This window comes from Monodelphis domestica, chromosome 5, assembly GCF_027887165.1.
Source record: "Monodelphis domestica isolate mMonDom1 chromosome 5, mMonDom1.pri, whole genome shotgun sequence".
In the NCBI taxonomy this organism is placed as follows: domain Eukaryota; kingdom Metazoa; phylum Chordata; class Mammalia; order Didelphimorphia; family Didelphidae; genus Monodelphis; species Monodelphis domestica.
The window spans coordinates 56127465-56144156 of record NC_077231.1 but is presented as its reverse complement, the minus strand read 5'-3'; the positions used below and the strand labels follow the sequence as shown (position 1 = coordinate 56144156).

The 16692-nt window shown below is 36.4% G+C and overlaps 1 protein-coding gene across 24 annotated transcripts in view; it reads right to left on the bottom strand.

Moving 5' to 3' along the window:
* Positions 1-16692, bottom strand: part of NAV3 (neuron navigator 3) — a 1103979-nt gene that overhangs the window by 908530 nt on the left and 178757 nt on the right. For all 24 annotated transcript variants that reach the window (XM_056798500.1, XM_056798493.1, XM_056798499.1 and 21 more), the window contains one exon: positions 5633-5724. The gene's annotated coding sequence lies outside the window, so the exon portion shown is untranslated. The remainder of the gene's footprint in view (positions 1-5632; positions 5725-16692) is intronic.

The following is a 16692-nucleotide window of genomic DNA, read 5'->3' as shown; positions in this document are numbered from 1 at the left end:
GGACAGCTCTAAATATTAGAAATGTCTGTCTTCCTTTTTGAGGTAAAATCGATATCTCCATCTACCTTAGCATAATGGATAACAGTGTCATCAGTGTTCTAAAAATTACCATCTTATTTACAGAAATGGAGTACTATGGATGTGAAATATTAAATGTGCTTTCCAACTGGATGGATATGTAAATTTAAAGAAAACAATCCTAATTCTTTCATTAGATTACTGTGTTGGAATGCTGGATTATATTTTTTCTCTCTTTGTCCCACATTAATTATAATGGGATATTACTATGCTTTAAAAGAATGCTAAATAGCATGAACTTAGAATTCATGGGAAGACTTACACAAACTGGAGATAAATGATGCAGTAGGACTTCATTTTACATGACCTGTATGTTCCAAGACCTTTGGAGCAGGTTGAATATCACACATAATAGGAAAACCCATTATTTAATAAACATTTCTTACACAAATATATCTAGATACTTCATGACTTTCCTCAGGCTTACCAGAGCTACCAGCATCACTACTTTTGTATTTTGGAGCCACCATTAATAACTCAACAGTGTTCATAAAAAAAAGAGAAGCACTGATCTCACTTGAACACGACTTACTGCTGGGGAGAACTTCAGACAAAGATTGATGCAAGACCTGATGTTGGGCCCAAACAACATAATGACTCACACCAACACTTCTGAGAGTGAGAATGAATGTGATTGGGTGAACTACCATGGGACTTTATGCCACCTGGAAAAAATGGTGCAAATTTAGCATATAATTAAATTATTTCATTTTATATATTTTTCTGCCTTTGTTTTCTTCAATTGCCAGTTGTTTATACGCAAATTCACGTGTAGTGACTAACTACAAAAGAAGAATCAGGAAAATCATATACAATGATGACAACAATGTAAATAAAAGGAATGGCAATCACAAAACGATAAAAATGGATATTACAAAATTAGAATTGCCAGGCTTAGACCCAAAGAATAGAGATGAGAAGACCATTTCCCCACCCAGTAGAGTATTACATGCCAGTTTTTACACTGTATTTATGAGTTTGATGCTTTTCTCTAGTCCTTTTTCCTTTTTTTTTTTAAAGATTCTTTATCAGGGATGGCTCACTGATTTAGCAGCGACTTAATCCTTGGATTACAATTCTTAGGGAAGTTCCCTAAAGGGATAGCTGCCCTCACAATGCAAGAGAAAAGTCTTTGGCTATTTCTCTCCTGCTAATTAAGCAGATCCAGCTTTATGGCTTTCTGATGACTCCAAGAATCCTGACAGTCAGTCTGTCAGCACTGAATGGATGCTTCCTCTGTAGACAGAAACAGGCAGGAAGCAGGATGGCCAAGTAGATTCCACGAGGTGAGCTACAAAGGCAGCTGCCTGGGGTTGAGGGGGGAACAAAACAGAAGAAACATTTGAAAGGAGATATTGAAGTACCATTTCAATCAATGAAATGTGGCAGTAAACCACTGGGAAATGGTGTCCATCAGAGCAGTCCAGTATTCAGCAATCAGAGAAGGAGTGATTACTTCTTTTAGGGCTTTTAGTGTTCATCAGATAGAAAGAAAGTGAAGGATGGGGTAAACGAAGTATCCCTAATCCCATCCTGACCTATATGCCAGCAGAAAGTTCTTCCATGACTTGAATCAATGTTCTTGAAAAAAAATACTTGCTAGGAAGGAAGGGAGAAAGGGAGGGAGGAAGAGGAGGAGGAGGGGAGAGAGGGAAAGAGAGAGAGAGAAAGAGAGAGGGTGCACAGATGCCATCATTATTATAATCTATAATCTTCTCTATAAACACAAGAATCAGTGAGTTAAACAGAGTTACACTGGTAGATCACTGCATCTGATTCACCTTTTCCTATCTTTTCTCCCTTCATTTATAGATGTGTCAAGAATCATGTGGGTTTTCCAATTTGTACTTTCTCTTATATACTTGGTCTTCAGCATGTTTGAGCTCATTAGCACAGACACAGAAATCCCCCAAGAATAATTAGCTGGGATAGAATCCTTAATGATCACCTATACACTTTTAATTTGACATTCAGTGAAGGATAAAATTTTGATATCACACACATTGTGACATACATTAAGTATGTAAGTCTACTTAAGAAAGAGAAAAATCAAAGTCTGGGCAATAGGTAATTTGTAGTATTCAAGTTTTAGAATAGATTCCACTTTTAGGAACTTTTCATGGAGAAACTGAAAAGATGGTTGTTTAAATATTAAGCAAAATAATATTACTGATGGACACTTTTACAGTAATTTTCATTATTTTGCAAAATATTTCAAAAGACAAGGGAATGAACAATTTTTTATCAAAATAATTTGAGCCTCGGTGTGAGTTCTGCCATCTCATATCCTATGCTACATATTCTATGGTATAAATCAAGTAGATATTTTGATGTAATGGAAAGATCTGGAGACTGAGATTTAAGGGCTCCATTTACCATTATCTCAGAGAAGGTTTTTATGTGTTAACCTACTATTCTGGGTCTCAGTTTCCTCATCTATAAAATGAAATGGTTGATGTCTAAGGTCTCTTCCAACACTAAACTATTATAATTTTTCCTCCCCATCTTTCCCCAGGTCTTTCTTTCTCTACCCTCATTCTGTCATAGCAATATAATACTCAGATCTCTGCAAAGGGAGAATTTTCTACTTTCCTAGAAGGAATAGATATAATTCTGCTGCCGTTCTTCCCCTACAAAAAGACTCTGTGGTATCTTTATGTCATCAACCAAATGGCATAATGAATACATCAATGCATTTGGGATCAGGGAGATTTGAATTAAATCCTACCTCTGACACTTTATTAGTCATATGACCCCTGTCAAGTCCCCTCTTGGACTCAGTTTCCTCATCTGTAAGATGGAAACCTATTTCAAAGGGTTGTTGTGAGAATGAGGACTTCATATATGTAGTGCATTTTGCAGACCTTTGGACACTAAGTTAGCTAACTAATGTTAGCTATTATAATAAGGATCAAGGAAAAATCAAGAGGAGTTTCAAAATCAGTGTGTTGCCAACATACCAATTTTTTTTTATTAGTCCTGGCCCTTCTATTGACAATTAAACCAAGTTCTGGGACAAAATATGATAAATATTTAAGAATGCTATGAGACATAATGACCCCCTATCCATCCATATCATCCCATAAGTCTAGAAAGGCAATATCAATCAATAATGTACATTAATTAATTATTATTATATACCAGATACTTTTCAAAATCCTGAGACTCCAAAAGCAAAAATGAAGTCATTTCTTCACTCTACGCATTTCATTCTTTTGAAGGAAACAATTTGTATAAATGCATACAACATATTTATAAAAGAAATGCAAAATTATTTGTCTGTGGGCACCTCTCATTGAAGGAAGGGGCAGAGTCAGGGATGATCTAATGCATTAGTTCGCATTTAAGATAAAGTTTTGAAGGAAAGTAGGAATCTGACTGGATGGTATGATGAGAATCATGTGTTGGTATCTCCTAGTTGACTTTAAAAGAAACTCAGTCATAAAGAACAGGTTTAGCTTTGAAAATCTGACACCACCCAATAAACAGAACAAGGCTGAAGTGAATGTCTGGAAGCCTGAGATTTAGCCAAGAATTTCATAAATGAGTAATTGTCAGATGCTTCAAATTAAATGGTATTTTTGTTTAAATTTATTACACATAGAATATATGGGTTACCATGGTGATTTCTGGAATCTAGGTGGAACTTTCACCTCATTGCAGTGCCTTCATATTTGCATACAAAGCCAATGAAATTTCATCTTTTAAAAATTTGCTATTATTGCAGTTTTGCAACCATATGATTCTGATGCAGAGACCATCACATTAAAAACCAAGGAAGAATAGGAACACCAACTATCATCTCCTTTTCTTTTAACAACTTAAATAAAGGACTTGCAGGACAGTTAGATGGGAGATGTGTATATGTGTGTGTGTGTGTGTGTGTGTGTTTGCTAAGATTGACAAAATCCCTTTCATTCAAAGTTTATTAAATGCCTACTGTGTGCACAATAGAGACTTCTTGGCTCAGACACTAGAAACCCACACACTTACCCCCTTCTCCCACACCCAGTATCAGCAGATGTCTTCAGTTCCTACTTCCCTGAGAAGACTGAGGCCATCTGTTACAAGCTCACTCTTTACCCTGGTTTTTACCTCAAAATCCCTTCACTGCCTTTGATGCCTTTGCTCATCCTCTCTACCCCTTTCTATATTCAGAAAGCAAAATAAAAATAAAATAAAACTCTTCTCTTGATCCTCACATGAACTCAAGCTCTGATTCAACATATGTTTACCTTTTCAGTGTTAAATTCCTAGAAAGGGTTGTCTATGCTCACTTCTCCTCAACCATTCCTCTGATATCTCTCAACAAGGGAACTCCCTCTTTGAATGCATATTAATACCCACTCTGTGATATTATCCAAAGTCATACCTTCAAATTGGGTCAGATCTACAGCTTGAATATAAGTCTTCTTCTTCACAATAAGACTGGTTCTATCCATCATACAACACTGCCTCCTTCCTTGACTCGTCTTTAATTTAATTTCCAATCTAACTGCACATGAAAAGTTTCAAAGGTCAGCAGTGAACTCTAACTGCAATGGTCTCTCCTTTTTTTGCGCTGTGTGTGATATACTGTTGACTTTCAGATGGTCTCTGCTCTCTTCCTTTCATTCCAGTTTCTTCTGGTTTTCCTCCTATATCTTTGACTACTCAATATCTCTTATTATTATCATTCTCTTTCAACACTTCAAATATAGGTAACCTCTCAGGATCTGTTTCAAGCCTTCTTATGATGAATCCGGACCATCTAGTCAAGAGGACCTAACCCTAACATACTCTTTTAAAAAATCCAATTCATGATTTTCTATCACTCACACATTTTCTTATAGCAGTACATATGAAGCAATGTTCCCTATAGTATTGTCTCTAATATTAAGGGAATACATCATCTTGATGGTGGGAGAAGGTTTGATTTATTTATTTTTAATTTATTTTTTCTCAATTATATGAAAAAATCTCAAACATTTGAAAAGAATTCCAAGTCTTGAATTCCCTCCCTCCCTCCCCTTCATCTCAATTTTCCTAAAAAATTCTTACTGACTCTTTTGCTCTTATCATATTCCTTCTAGAACTTCCTATATTTATGTGTATACATAACATATAACATAACATTTATATGTATACATAACATACAACATATTATATAGAAAATGGTTTTTAATATATTTTAAAACTGTGTATCTCCAGAACCTTTTATAACATAAAACATATAAAAAGAATAAAATTAAGTAATAAATTAATTAAAAATTAAAATATACAAGTAAAAATGATTGTGCAACAATGAATAAAATTAAGTAAACTGATTATCTGAAAGGTTTAAGGCATGGTATCTCACAGATAAATTAAGATTCTGTTTAACAAACTCTTTGACACATCAATATTTTTCAAGCATTGTTACATTAAAATGTATCCTTTCTTTATTCAATGATCAACTTTCCTGCCTCATTAATCAGAGTACATTGGATATAAATTCCTCATTTTTTATGCCCGAGAATGTTAAAGAAATTCAGAGTTATCGTTCCAAATAGTATTAAACAAAAGAATACAATACCATAGAAGTAGAAAATGTAGGTCAGAGGTAAGGAGCCTTTTCTTTAGAGGGTCATACGTCTCTCCAAGAAGTTCTCATAAGTCTTCAAAGCACTATGGATAATTGAAAACAAAGTTTGATATAACTGAGATAATTTGCCCCTTGATTTATAGATGTAGAAATGAGTTTTCTCCTCCCACACCATGAAAAGGTCATTTTTTCATCATACATTTTTTTAAAATTACCAAAAAGTCATCACAATTTAATAATTTTCTTGCATCTGCTTATTTTTAACTCAAAGCCCACTTCCTTCATCTTCAATTATTCTTTGATGAGAATATTTATCATCTGTGATTACAGAAATGTTTTGATTTGAGACATGTGTAAAAATGTTGATTCACAACAGTGCTCTCCCATTGTGTGAGATCTGATTTAAACACTTTGCCTGATTGTGTGTGTGTGGATACAGATATTTATGAATAAATATTTATTAAACTTTTACTCTGTGCCATTCCTAAGCACCAAGATTACAAAGAAAGGCTAAAGATAGTCTTTGCCATCAAGGATCTCCCAGTCTAATTGGGGATGACAACATACAAATAATTATATACACACAGGCATACACAAAACAGGAAACCTATGAAACCATCAGCAGAAGGAAGGTGCCCAGTCAAAGGGAATTGGGAAAGGTTTCCTGGAGAAGGTGGGATTTTAGCTGGAACTTGAAGGAAGCTGGGAAGCCAGGAAGTATGTATATATAATTTGGTTTATTATGTTGGCATTTGATGATATTTTGATTTAAAAAGAGAAAAGAGTAACAATAAATAGATAGTTTAGGCCAGTTGGGTTCTAAAGAGAAGGGTTAGACAGGTGGCTTCAATGACATTTCCAGAATTATCACAAATTACTTTCTTTTATACAAAGTGGGTTCCAGACAACCTGGACTTCTTGTTCATCACGCACAATCTTGATATTTTTGCACAAGGGATCACTCTTCCTTTAAATAGTCTCCTTCCCTACACCCACCTCTTTGAATCACTGTATTCTTTCAATACTCATCTCAACTGTCACCTCCTAAAGGAGACCTTTCCTGATCCCCCAGCTGCAACATGATTTTCTCATCTGGATATCATGTATACTCTTGGATGTTTGTCTTGGCTCTCCTAATTCAATTGATCTTATCTTAAGGGAAGAAGCATCATCTTTTTTTCTTTATATCCTTGGCACCTGGTTTAGTGCCTTTGGAAATAGTAGGTTTCCAAATTCTTACTCATTAATCAAGTCCCATACCTCGTTCCTTAAGGTTTCACTGTTTAAATTCATTCCATTGTAGGAAGTATTTTAAAAATTCAGGCCTTACAAAGCACTCTGATAATTAAGGACTATAGAATCATGGAATCTGAGATTCTGAAAGATCCAAAGCAGCTGGCAAGTCCAACTCACACTTGCAAGGAATTTCTAGTATTACATAAAATCAGTGGCAATCCAGTCACTGCTTGAACATCTCCAGAGGAGAAATCCAGCACCTTTTCTTAAAAACTTTTAAAAATTTATTTAATTAGTCAATTTAGAATATTTTTTCTTGTTTACAAGAATCATGTTCTTTCCCTGTCCTTTCCCTACCCTCTCCCATAGCTGATGTGCCATTCCACTGGCTTTTAAATGTGTCCTTGACCAAAACGTATTTCAATATTGTTGTTTGCATTAAGGTGATCATTTAGAGTCAAAATCCTAATCATATCCCCATCGACCCATGTGATCAAGTAGTTGTTTTTCTTCTGCGTTTCTGCTCCCACAGTTCTTCCTTTGGATGTGGATAGTTTTCTTTCTCATAGATCCCTCCAAATTGTTCGGGATCATTGCATTGCTACTACTAGAGAAGTACATTATATCCGATTGTACCACAGTATATTCATCTCTGTGTACAATGTTCTCCTGGTTCTGCTCCTTTCTTTCTGCATCAATTCCTGGAGGTTGTTCCAGTTCACATGGAATTCCTCCAGTTGATTATTCCTTTAAGCACAATAGTATTCCATCACCAATATATACCACAATTTGTTCAGACATTCCCCAATCAGAGAGCATACCCTCATTTTCCATTTTTTTTGCCACCACAAAGAGTGCAGCTATGAATATTCTTGTACAAGTCTTTTTCTTTATTATCTTTTTAGGGTACAAACCCAGCAGTGCTATGGCTGGATGAAAGGGCAGACAGTCTTTTATCGCCCTTTGGGAATAGTTTCAAATTGCTCTCCAGAATGACTGAATCAATTCACAACTCCACCAGCAATGCATTAATGTCCCAGTTTTGCCACATCCTCTCTAGCATTCATTACTTTCCTTTGCTGTCATGTTAGCCAATCTGCTAGGTGTGAGGTGATACCTCAGAGTTGTTTTGATTTGCATTTCTCTGATTATAAGAGATTTATAACACTTTTTCATGTGCTTATTAACAGCTTTGATTTCTTTATCTGAAAATTGCTGATTCATGTCCCTTGTCCATTTATCAATTGGACAATGGCTTGATCTTTTGTACAATTAATTTAGCTCTTTATAAATTTGAGTAATTATACCTCTGTCAGAGGTTTTTGTTATGAAGATTTTTTCCAATTAGTTGCTTCCCTTCTTATTTTGGTTGCATTGGTTTTGTTTGTACAAAATCTTTTTAATTTAATGTAATCAAAATTATTCATTTTATATTTTGTAATTTTTTCTAACTCTTGCTTGGTCTTAAAATCTTTCTTTTCCCAAAGATCTGACAAGTATACTATTCTGTGTTCACCTAATTTACTTATAGTTTCCTTCTTTATGTTCAAGTCATTCACCCATTCTGAATTTTTCTTGGTGTAGGGAGTGAGATGTTGATCCAAACTCAACCTCTCCCATATTGTCTTCCAATTTTCCCAGCAGTTTTTGGCAAATAGTAGATTTTTGTCCCCAAAGCTGGGATCTTTGGATTTATCATAGACAGTCTTGCTGAGGCCACTTACCCCAAGTCAATTCAACTGATGCCCTTTTCTGTCTCTTAGCCAGTATCATATTGTTTTGATGACCACTGCTTTATAGTACAGTATGAGATATGGTATTACTAGGCCACCTTCCTTCACATTTTTTTTCATTATTTCCCTAGATATCCTTGATCTTTTGTTCTTCCAATTCAACTTTGTTATGTTTTTTTTTTCTAATTCAGTAAAACGTTCTGCTATTTCCTCTGTATTATGGATTTTCCCTCCATAAAAATTATCTGGGGTCAATGCCTTCTCCTTGTTTTTCTTGGTGTTGGGAAATTGTTTTTCCCGGGTGTTGTTTTTCATCACTATGGTGGTTTTTTCTTCCCTTTCCAGTCAGAAGTCTGAGTGAGGAGGGCAGGCTCTCTGTGTATGGAGGTAAGGAGCACAGTTTTGCCTGAGGCCACCCCTCAAGTCTCTGCAGCTTCTACTATTTACTGCCCTTCTCTGCACTATCTCCATGCAGCACCAAAGGTCCATGCTCTTCAGCCTGCTGGGATCTCAATTTGAGCTGCTCTCAGGGGTAAGTCTTTGGTGGTCTTAGTCAGCTGCCAAGAACCTAGAGGTGCCCCTCACTTGCTCTAGAGGTGCCTCTTACTCACTCATTGATTCTAGGGCACTTGCTCTGACTCTGGCTCCTTAGGTGGGGTGGGGAAGGGTTGATCAGTTTACATTTTGGTGGAAGCTATTTCATCCCCTTATAGTGTGGAAATGCCCAAATCCCACATACCTTCAATGCTGTGCCCTACTGTAGAATCCCTTCATTCATATGAATTTGTTTTTTTTTTTGTTTGTTTGTTTGTTTTTTGCTTTTTGAGGTAGTCTATATGGGTCAGTGGTGAGGAGAAGAAGAGTTCTAGGTCTACACTGCCGCCATGTTTATCCAGAAGTCCAGCATCTTTTAAATCAAGCCATTCTACTATTTGGGGACAGCTTTAACTGTCAGGATATCTTTATTTCTGTTTTTCTCCCTGACATCTAGCGTAAATATGCCTCTTTGCTGTTTCAACCATTGCTTCTGTTTCTCTTCTTTCAAGCTCAAAAGAACAAATCTAATCCTTCCTCTATAGGACAGTCCTTCAAATACATATAAAATACCACCATATGCTCCATATTCCCCTAATCTTGACTTTTCTCCAGCTTAGCATGCCCAGGGACTTCAAAGGATCCTCCTATCATAGGCTCATTGGCTTTCATCATACCAGTCATGTCCCTCTGGATACTTACTACCTTAACATGACATCTAGGAGTGAACAGCATACTCTGGATGGGGCCTGATGAGGGCAGAGTAGAAGAGGACTTTACCTCCATATTCCTATAAGTTATGCCCCATCTTAATAAAACCCAAGATCATATTACCTTTTTTGGCTGGCATCACCTTGCAGACCCCCTATTGATCTTGGCATCAACTTTTAAAGCACTCATTTCTCTTTCAGAACAATTACTGTCTATCCAACCCCCACCCCCAGGTTACTATAGTAAAGATAATCATTTTTACATGAGTGCAAGACTTTTATTTTTATCTACTTAAATTCTGTTTGTAAAATAGCATCACCTAACTCCCAGGTTCGTCATAAGGATCACATTATCCTATTTGTAAAGCACATAGCACAGTGACTCCCATATGGTACTCACTACATAAATAGAAGCTCTTATACTTATTGCTATTAGTCAACTCTTATGAATTGCATTTATTAGATCCAGCCCAATATCATAGTCTGCCATCCACTGTACATTAGCTATCCCCAGCTTTTGGTCATCTGCAAATTTGATAAGGAAAGAGATTTGTCCAAACTAAGATCAAAAAAAGAAAAAAGGGATTGCCCACAATAAAACATAATTTTTCCAATTCCTGGGCAATGAGTACTTTGTAGAAACTGCCTAGGGGGAGAATTCCAAAGGGATTAAATCTTGAGCTGAACCTCAGCAGTTCCAAATAGTCTTATAATAAAAGTTAGGAGCTATTTCCCAAGTTTATGGTCCACTCTCTTATTAAGAGTTGATTGCTCATAAATCTACAAAGCAATCATATGTTATTATCCGAAGTTACAAAGAACTCACCAATGACCACTCAAAGTGAAATTTTCCTACCCCATCTTTGTTTTTCCTCTCCAAGAAGGATATGCCATGACTCCATTGTACTTTTTAAAACAAGTATAATGTGGTGATTGTACATGTGAAATCTATTAGCTGATAGTTTACCGTCATAGGGAGGAGTAAAGGGAGGGTGGGAGGGGAAAAGAAAGAGAAGATCAGAAGAAGGGAGAGGATTTGGAATCAAAGAAAAAAATTTACATATAATAGGAGAAAAATGATATGTAATAAATCATATTTAAAATTATTTAAAGATATTAAATAGATAAAATATATTTTTTAAAGAAGCATGACATGATGGCAGGATCACCTTTAACCAACCATCTGGTAAACAACTGGAAGAATTGTGTTTCAGAGCTTCAAACACAGCCCTTTTTTTTTTAATTTGCAACTATAAGGTCAAGCGATGAAGTATGCCTGAGAAAAGGCAGAGAACTACAAAAATTACTATCACTAAGCAATTAGACCTGAAATGATTAATAGGAGTAAGGATAACTTGGGATAAAATCATCATACACTTCTCTCTCTCTCTCTCTCTCTCTCTCTCTCCCCTCTGCAGTCCTAAACAAATCTCTGGCCCTCTCTGAGCCTCATTTTTCTCACCTGTAAAATGGATATAATTATAGGATTGATTTCCCAGGATTAATTGAGGATCAAATAAACAGCAAATGCAGGCAAGGGAAAGCTCTTTGTAATCCTTAAAGATCTATATGGATGTGACCTGGGATTTATTGTCTTTATGTTTATTCTACAAGTGGGGAGTCTTTTCTTCATTGCATTTGAATTCTCACCACCTAACACAGAGCTTGGCACCAAGTAGGAATGTAATGAATGCTTGTTGAGTGATTGTCTGGAACCAAACTGTAAATGGTTTTAAATATCAATGTGAGGAAGATGTAGTTTATCTTAGATTCAATAGGGAAACACTAGAGTTTGGGGGGGGGGGCAACTAGTTGGCTCAGTGGATAGAGAACTAGTCTAGAAATCTGGATCACTCATCTTCCTGAGTTCAAATCTGACTTCAGACACCAGCTATGACTCTGAGCAAGTCACTTTACCCTGTTTGCCTTAGTTAACTCATTTGTAAAATGAGCTGGAGAAGGAAATGGCAAACCACTCCAGTGTCTCTGCCAAGAAAACCTCAAATGGGGTCACCAAGAGCCTGGAATCTACTGAAATGAATGAACAACAGCAGTTCCCTAAGGGGAAGTAAGAGGTAGTAGGGTCAGCTTGCTGCTTCAGAAAATTTCTTTTTCAGGGATCATGTGGAAAGAGATGGATTGGGGAAAGAAGAAGTGTGAATTTACTTGGGACGTCATGTAAGGAGTTTCGAAAAGTGTAATAAAGGTATGTACTAGGGAAGTTGCCATGACTATAAAGAAGGGCATGTCTGTCAGAGATGTTCTCTGAGAAAAAATCACAATAGGACACATTTATCATTAGATAACAACAGGAACTGATCTCTTAATGAGGAAATTATACAGAGAAAATGCAAAGGGTTTTGATAAATGTGAAGGCTCTTTAGAAGGGTAGGTAATTTGGTACAATGGGGAAAAACTGTCTTAAGTCAGAGGACCTGGGTTTAGGTCCTGTCTGAGTTTTTCTGCCTATGTGACCCTGAACAAGTCACTCTATTTCTTTGGTTATCAATTTCAACTTTTGAAAGGGCTTCTAGCTCTAAATCAATGATCTCATCAGACTCTTCCAGAAAAGCCCCTAATTCTCACTTGAAAGCAAATTGGCCACTGATGCCAAATAGAAAGCGGCATTATGCCTTTGTTTCTCTCTCCACTGTGAAAGTTTATTTGTTCTGCTTCCTTCACTTAGAAGTCAATAAAAGCAGACAGCCTTTGAGCACACGTAAAACATAAAACTACAGAGCATCTGTTGGGAAGGAGTGGACAAAAATCAAAGAAAAACAACAGTGCCATTCTATTTGACCCATTGGTTCCTTCTTGAAAGTCAGGGAAGGGCTAACCACAGAACATATGCCTCTCCTTCAAGCTCTCATATGAGAGACTCCATGCTGAGAAGCAATTCCCACCCTAGAGGCAATCTTAGTTAAAGCTCGAAGGTAGAACAGTTGTTTGATGTGGTCAATGAGCACTGCTGAATTAAGGACCCCCTAGAAGCTAAGGACAGAAAAGGAATAAGGTACACACTCAATTGTAGGTTTCCCCCAGAAGGAAGGAGGGAGTTCTTTAGACACAAAATTAACTAACATGGCTTGCAGGAAGACTAAACCATGGGAGTTTGGCACATTTAAAAGGAAATAGGATTTGGAGACACGAGATCTTTGATGTAGAACCCCAATTCTTCCTTCTTCCTTACATGACCCTGGGCAAATCACCTAACCCACTTTGCCTCAGTTTCCTTGTCTGTACAATGAGGAAACTGAACTTGGTTACTTCTAAGATCCTTTATAGTTTACACATGCTCAGCATGATGGCACACATCAGTAATCCTGGTTAGCTATGGCATCTTTTCAACTCAGAAATTCTGAATAACCAAATCAATTAAGAGTTAATTCCAACATCCATTAGGCAAGTCCTTGGAAGCAGGGTAGTTGCCAGGTTGTCAAAGAAGGGCAAACTAATCAAGGTAGAAAACAAAGCAAGTAAAAATGTTCATGTCAATCAATAGTGAGACCTTATACTTCCAGTCTGCAGCAAATAGGGAAAATCAATCTTTTAAAAAATGAATTAAAAATTCTAAATCTCTGAGCTTAATCTGAGTCTCATCCTTAACTCTTTAAACCTAGTAGCACCTGATTGTTTTTTAGTCATTTTTCAGGTATGTCTGACTCTTTCTGACCCTATTTAGAGTTATCTTGACAAGATATTGGAGTGGTTTGCTCTTTTCCTCTCTAGATCATTCTTCCAGATGTGGAAACTGAGACAAATATAGTTAAGTGACTTGCCTAGGATCACACAGTGTCTGGGGACACATTTGAACTTAAATATTCCTGACACTGAGCCTGGCACTCTATCCACTGAACCTAGCTTGAGAATACCCATACCAACACTAACAAGCCTAGTGGTTTCTGAACATAGATTGTAATTCTAGTTTCTTTCTAATTTCAGGACCCTGGAAAGCTCTGTGAGTTTAGAAAAGGTTGGGTTCAGTATCTGGCAAAAGAGAGACATAAGACATAAGATATAGGCTACTACTGGCGAAGGCATTTCCTACAGAGACACTTAATAATAATAGCCCACCCATTTGAATTTTGAAGCTCATGAATCTCTCAGGATTTAGTTTCATGAAAGTCAGTGTTCTTTTCACCATAGAACACTTCTGGAGAATGGATTTAACAAAGACTCAAGTAGAACCCACGACAAAGAGCCAAGTAGTATATCTGATGATTCCAAAGATCAGACCATGAGACTAACATGCCACTTCAGTTCACACTAATGGGGGCTGGAATCCATGTGCCTTCTCTATGTCATGAAGAGAGGTGCCCTACTTAAAGAAGCCATTAGTGTCCCAATTGTTTCATAGCTGTCCTGATGGTTTTGAATTCTGTATTCTTAATGTGGAAGTTATTAAACTGCCTTGAGCTTTACAAAGCCTTAATGTGTCTGTGATAACTCCCCAAGGTTTAAAAGCAATAAGGAGGGCACTTGCCAATTTCTTCCTAGCTTGAAGAAATTGAAGCCATCTTTAGCAGAGGAATTAAGGATGCAAAGAATAAAGAAAAATTAAAGATAATGCCATGGAACCAGAGAAATCAAACATATATGGGCAATTACCTCATTGTAAGAATTAAGTACCTCCACTTCATTGAGTGGAACTCATTTTGACCTCTCCAGCAGGAACCTCTTGAGGAATAACTGCTAAAAGATCATATCACTCATAAATAAGTACTATATAAATTCCTTACAGAAATACTCCTAATCCAAACTTGTGGCTCTTAAGATGGAGGTGCAAGCCCTTATTAATGCCTAGAACTGAATCTATTAAACCTTGAAATGAAATCCTAGGGTAATTTAGTGATAAATCAATAATTGTCATGGAGGAAGTTCTCTATAATATCAGTGCATCAGATCCTCAAAACAGCTTCAAGTAGTAACTGGGGGAAGAGGCAGGCTGCTTTTCAATAAGACCCACTTCTTCCATGTCTATTTTTTTTTTTGTTACATCATGTAAAAATAGCAGCTTTTTATTTTTTAAATATTTATTTGTTACATTAAAGTTCTTACATTCAATCTTTTGTTAAATGGGCTGAGAAGATTTCAGATCAACTGTGACAATAATAAGACTTCTAGTTCATTATGCATTATGGTTATTTATGGGGGTAAATAACTACTAGATAGAAAACTCCTCAAAGGAAGCACCTATATCTCATTTATCTCCTCCTATCATTTTTACCAAATATTTTTTAGATATGGACTATATTCAAGGCATTTTGCCACTTTCTCAGCATATTATATATGGTACATACTTAATAAATGATTGTTGAATTTTAATCTATGTGAAATCTCATAATAATTCAGGAAAACCAACTTTATAATGGACATAAAGCTGGATCAGTATGAATACTTTGGATCCAAATGTTTACCTGCCCTAGACATAAAGGGAAATAGTATAAGCAAATTAAAACAAAGAATAGATTATCTATCAGATTCGTGGATACAAGAAGATTTATTAATAAATAAGAGACAGAAAGCATTGTAAGAGGTAAAATGAATAATCTCAATTACATTAAATGAAGAATGTTTTCTCCAAATAAATCTAAGTTAGTCAGGTTTAAAGGAAAAGCAAAATAGGGCAGCTAGATGGCTAAGTAAATTGAGAGCCAGGCCCAGAGACAGGATAACTTGGGTTTCAATCTGGCCTCAGACACTTCATAGCTATTGTGACCCTGGGCAAGTCACCTACCTACCATTGCCTAGCCCTTATTGCTCTTTGGTCATGGAACCAATACGTAGTATTGATTCTAAGGCAGAAGGTAAGGTTATTTTTTATTATTTTTAAAAAGGAAAGCAAAAAATTGGCCTAGAGAAAGATTCCCAGAACATGAGGCAAATCATTTGTAGCAGATTTCTTTTTGGATATGGATAAGACTTGCACAGGATGAGAAGAAAAAGTAGAAAACAACAATGTATTATTACATTATTGTATAGTCTTAAAGATTATACTATTAAGTGAAGATTAAATATCTACCTATAAAGGAATGATATGGTTTCTAATTATAATACAGTGCTTTACATTCAGTAAGCATTCAAAAATATGTCCTAAATTAATATAAGGTTCTTTTGTGCTATAGAGCTTTCTTAAAGTAGCATTTTTTAATGAACTTGGAATTTAATATTCTAGAGTAGGGGATCACTGAACTCTCAATGCCTAGCCCTTACCACTCTTCTGCCTTGAAACTAATACATAGTATTTATTTGAAGGCAGAAGGTAAGGTGCGGGAGGCCATCATACCTGGACCACTTGACAAAGTCATGGTCCAAGGAAGGAAGGTCTGCAAAGCAGACCCCAGAATGAGGGCCTCCTACTGATCCCCCTTTGTGACTTCTTTCCCCAAATTTTCCCCACTAGTGAACTTGTTATGATTATTATTCTCTCCCCAATACAGGAGAAATAACATGAGAGAAAATATTTATAGGATCAATGAATATATACCTTACTTTCAGCCACCTAGGTTATTACCCCCAAAAGATTGCAATTATAGGATAAAAGCCCAAAGATTACTGCCCAGGACCCCTCCTTTCTCAAGCACAGGATACATTCCAAGTCCCTACAATAAACACCAGCTGAAAGGTTGAATATTATAATGAATCTTGTCCTACAGTTACCACATTCACATGAATTTGTTGGAACAGAAGCCAAGCAACATCACTAGGCATTTCAAAGTAACAAAAGAAAAACAGAACTTGTAAATTAAGGAAAACCCCAAAATTGGTCTGCCTTGAGTCCTCACACCTAGCTACAAATATGTTTTGTTGTTCATCTCCCAAGCAATTACGATGGATA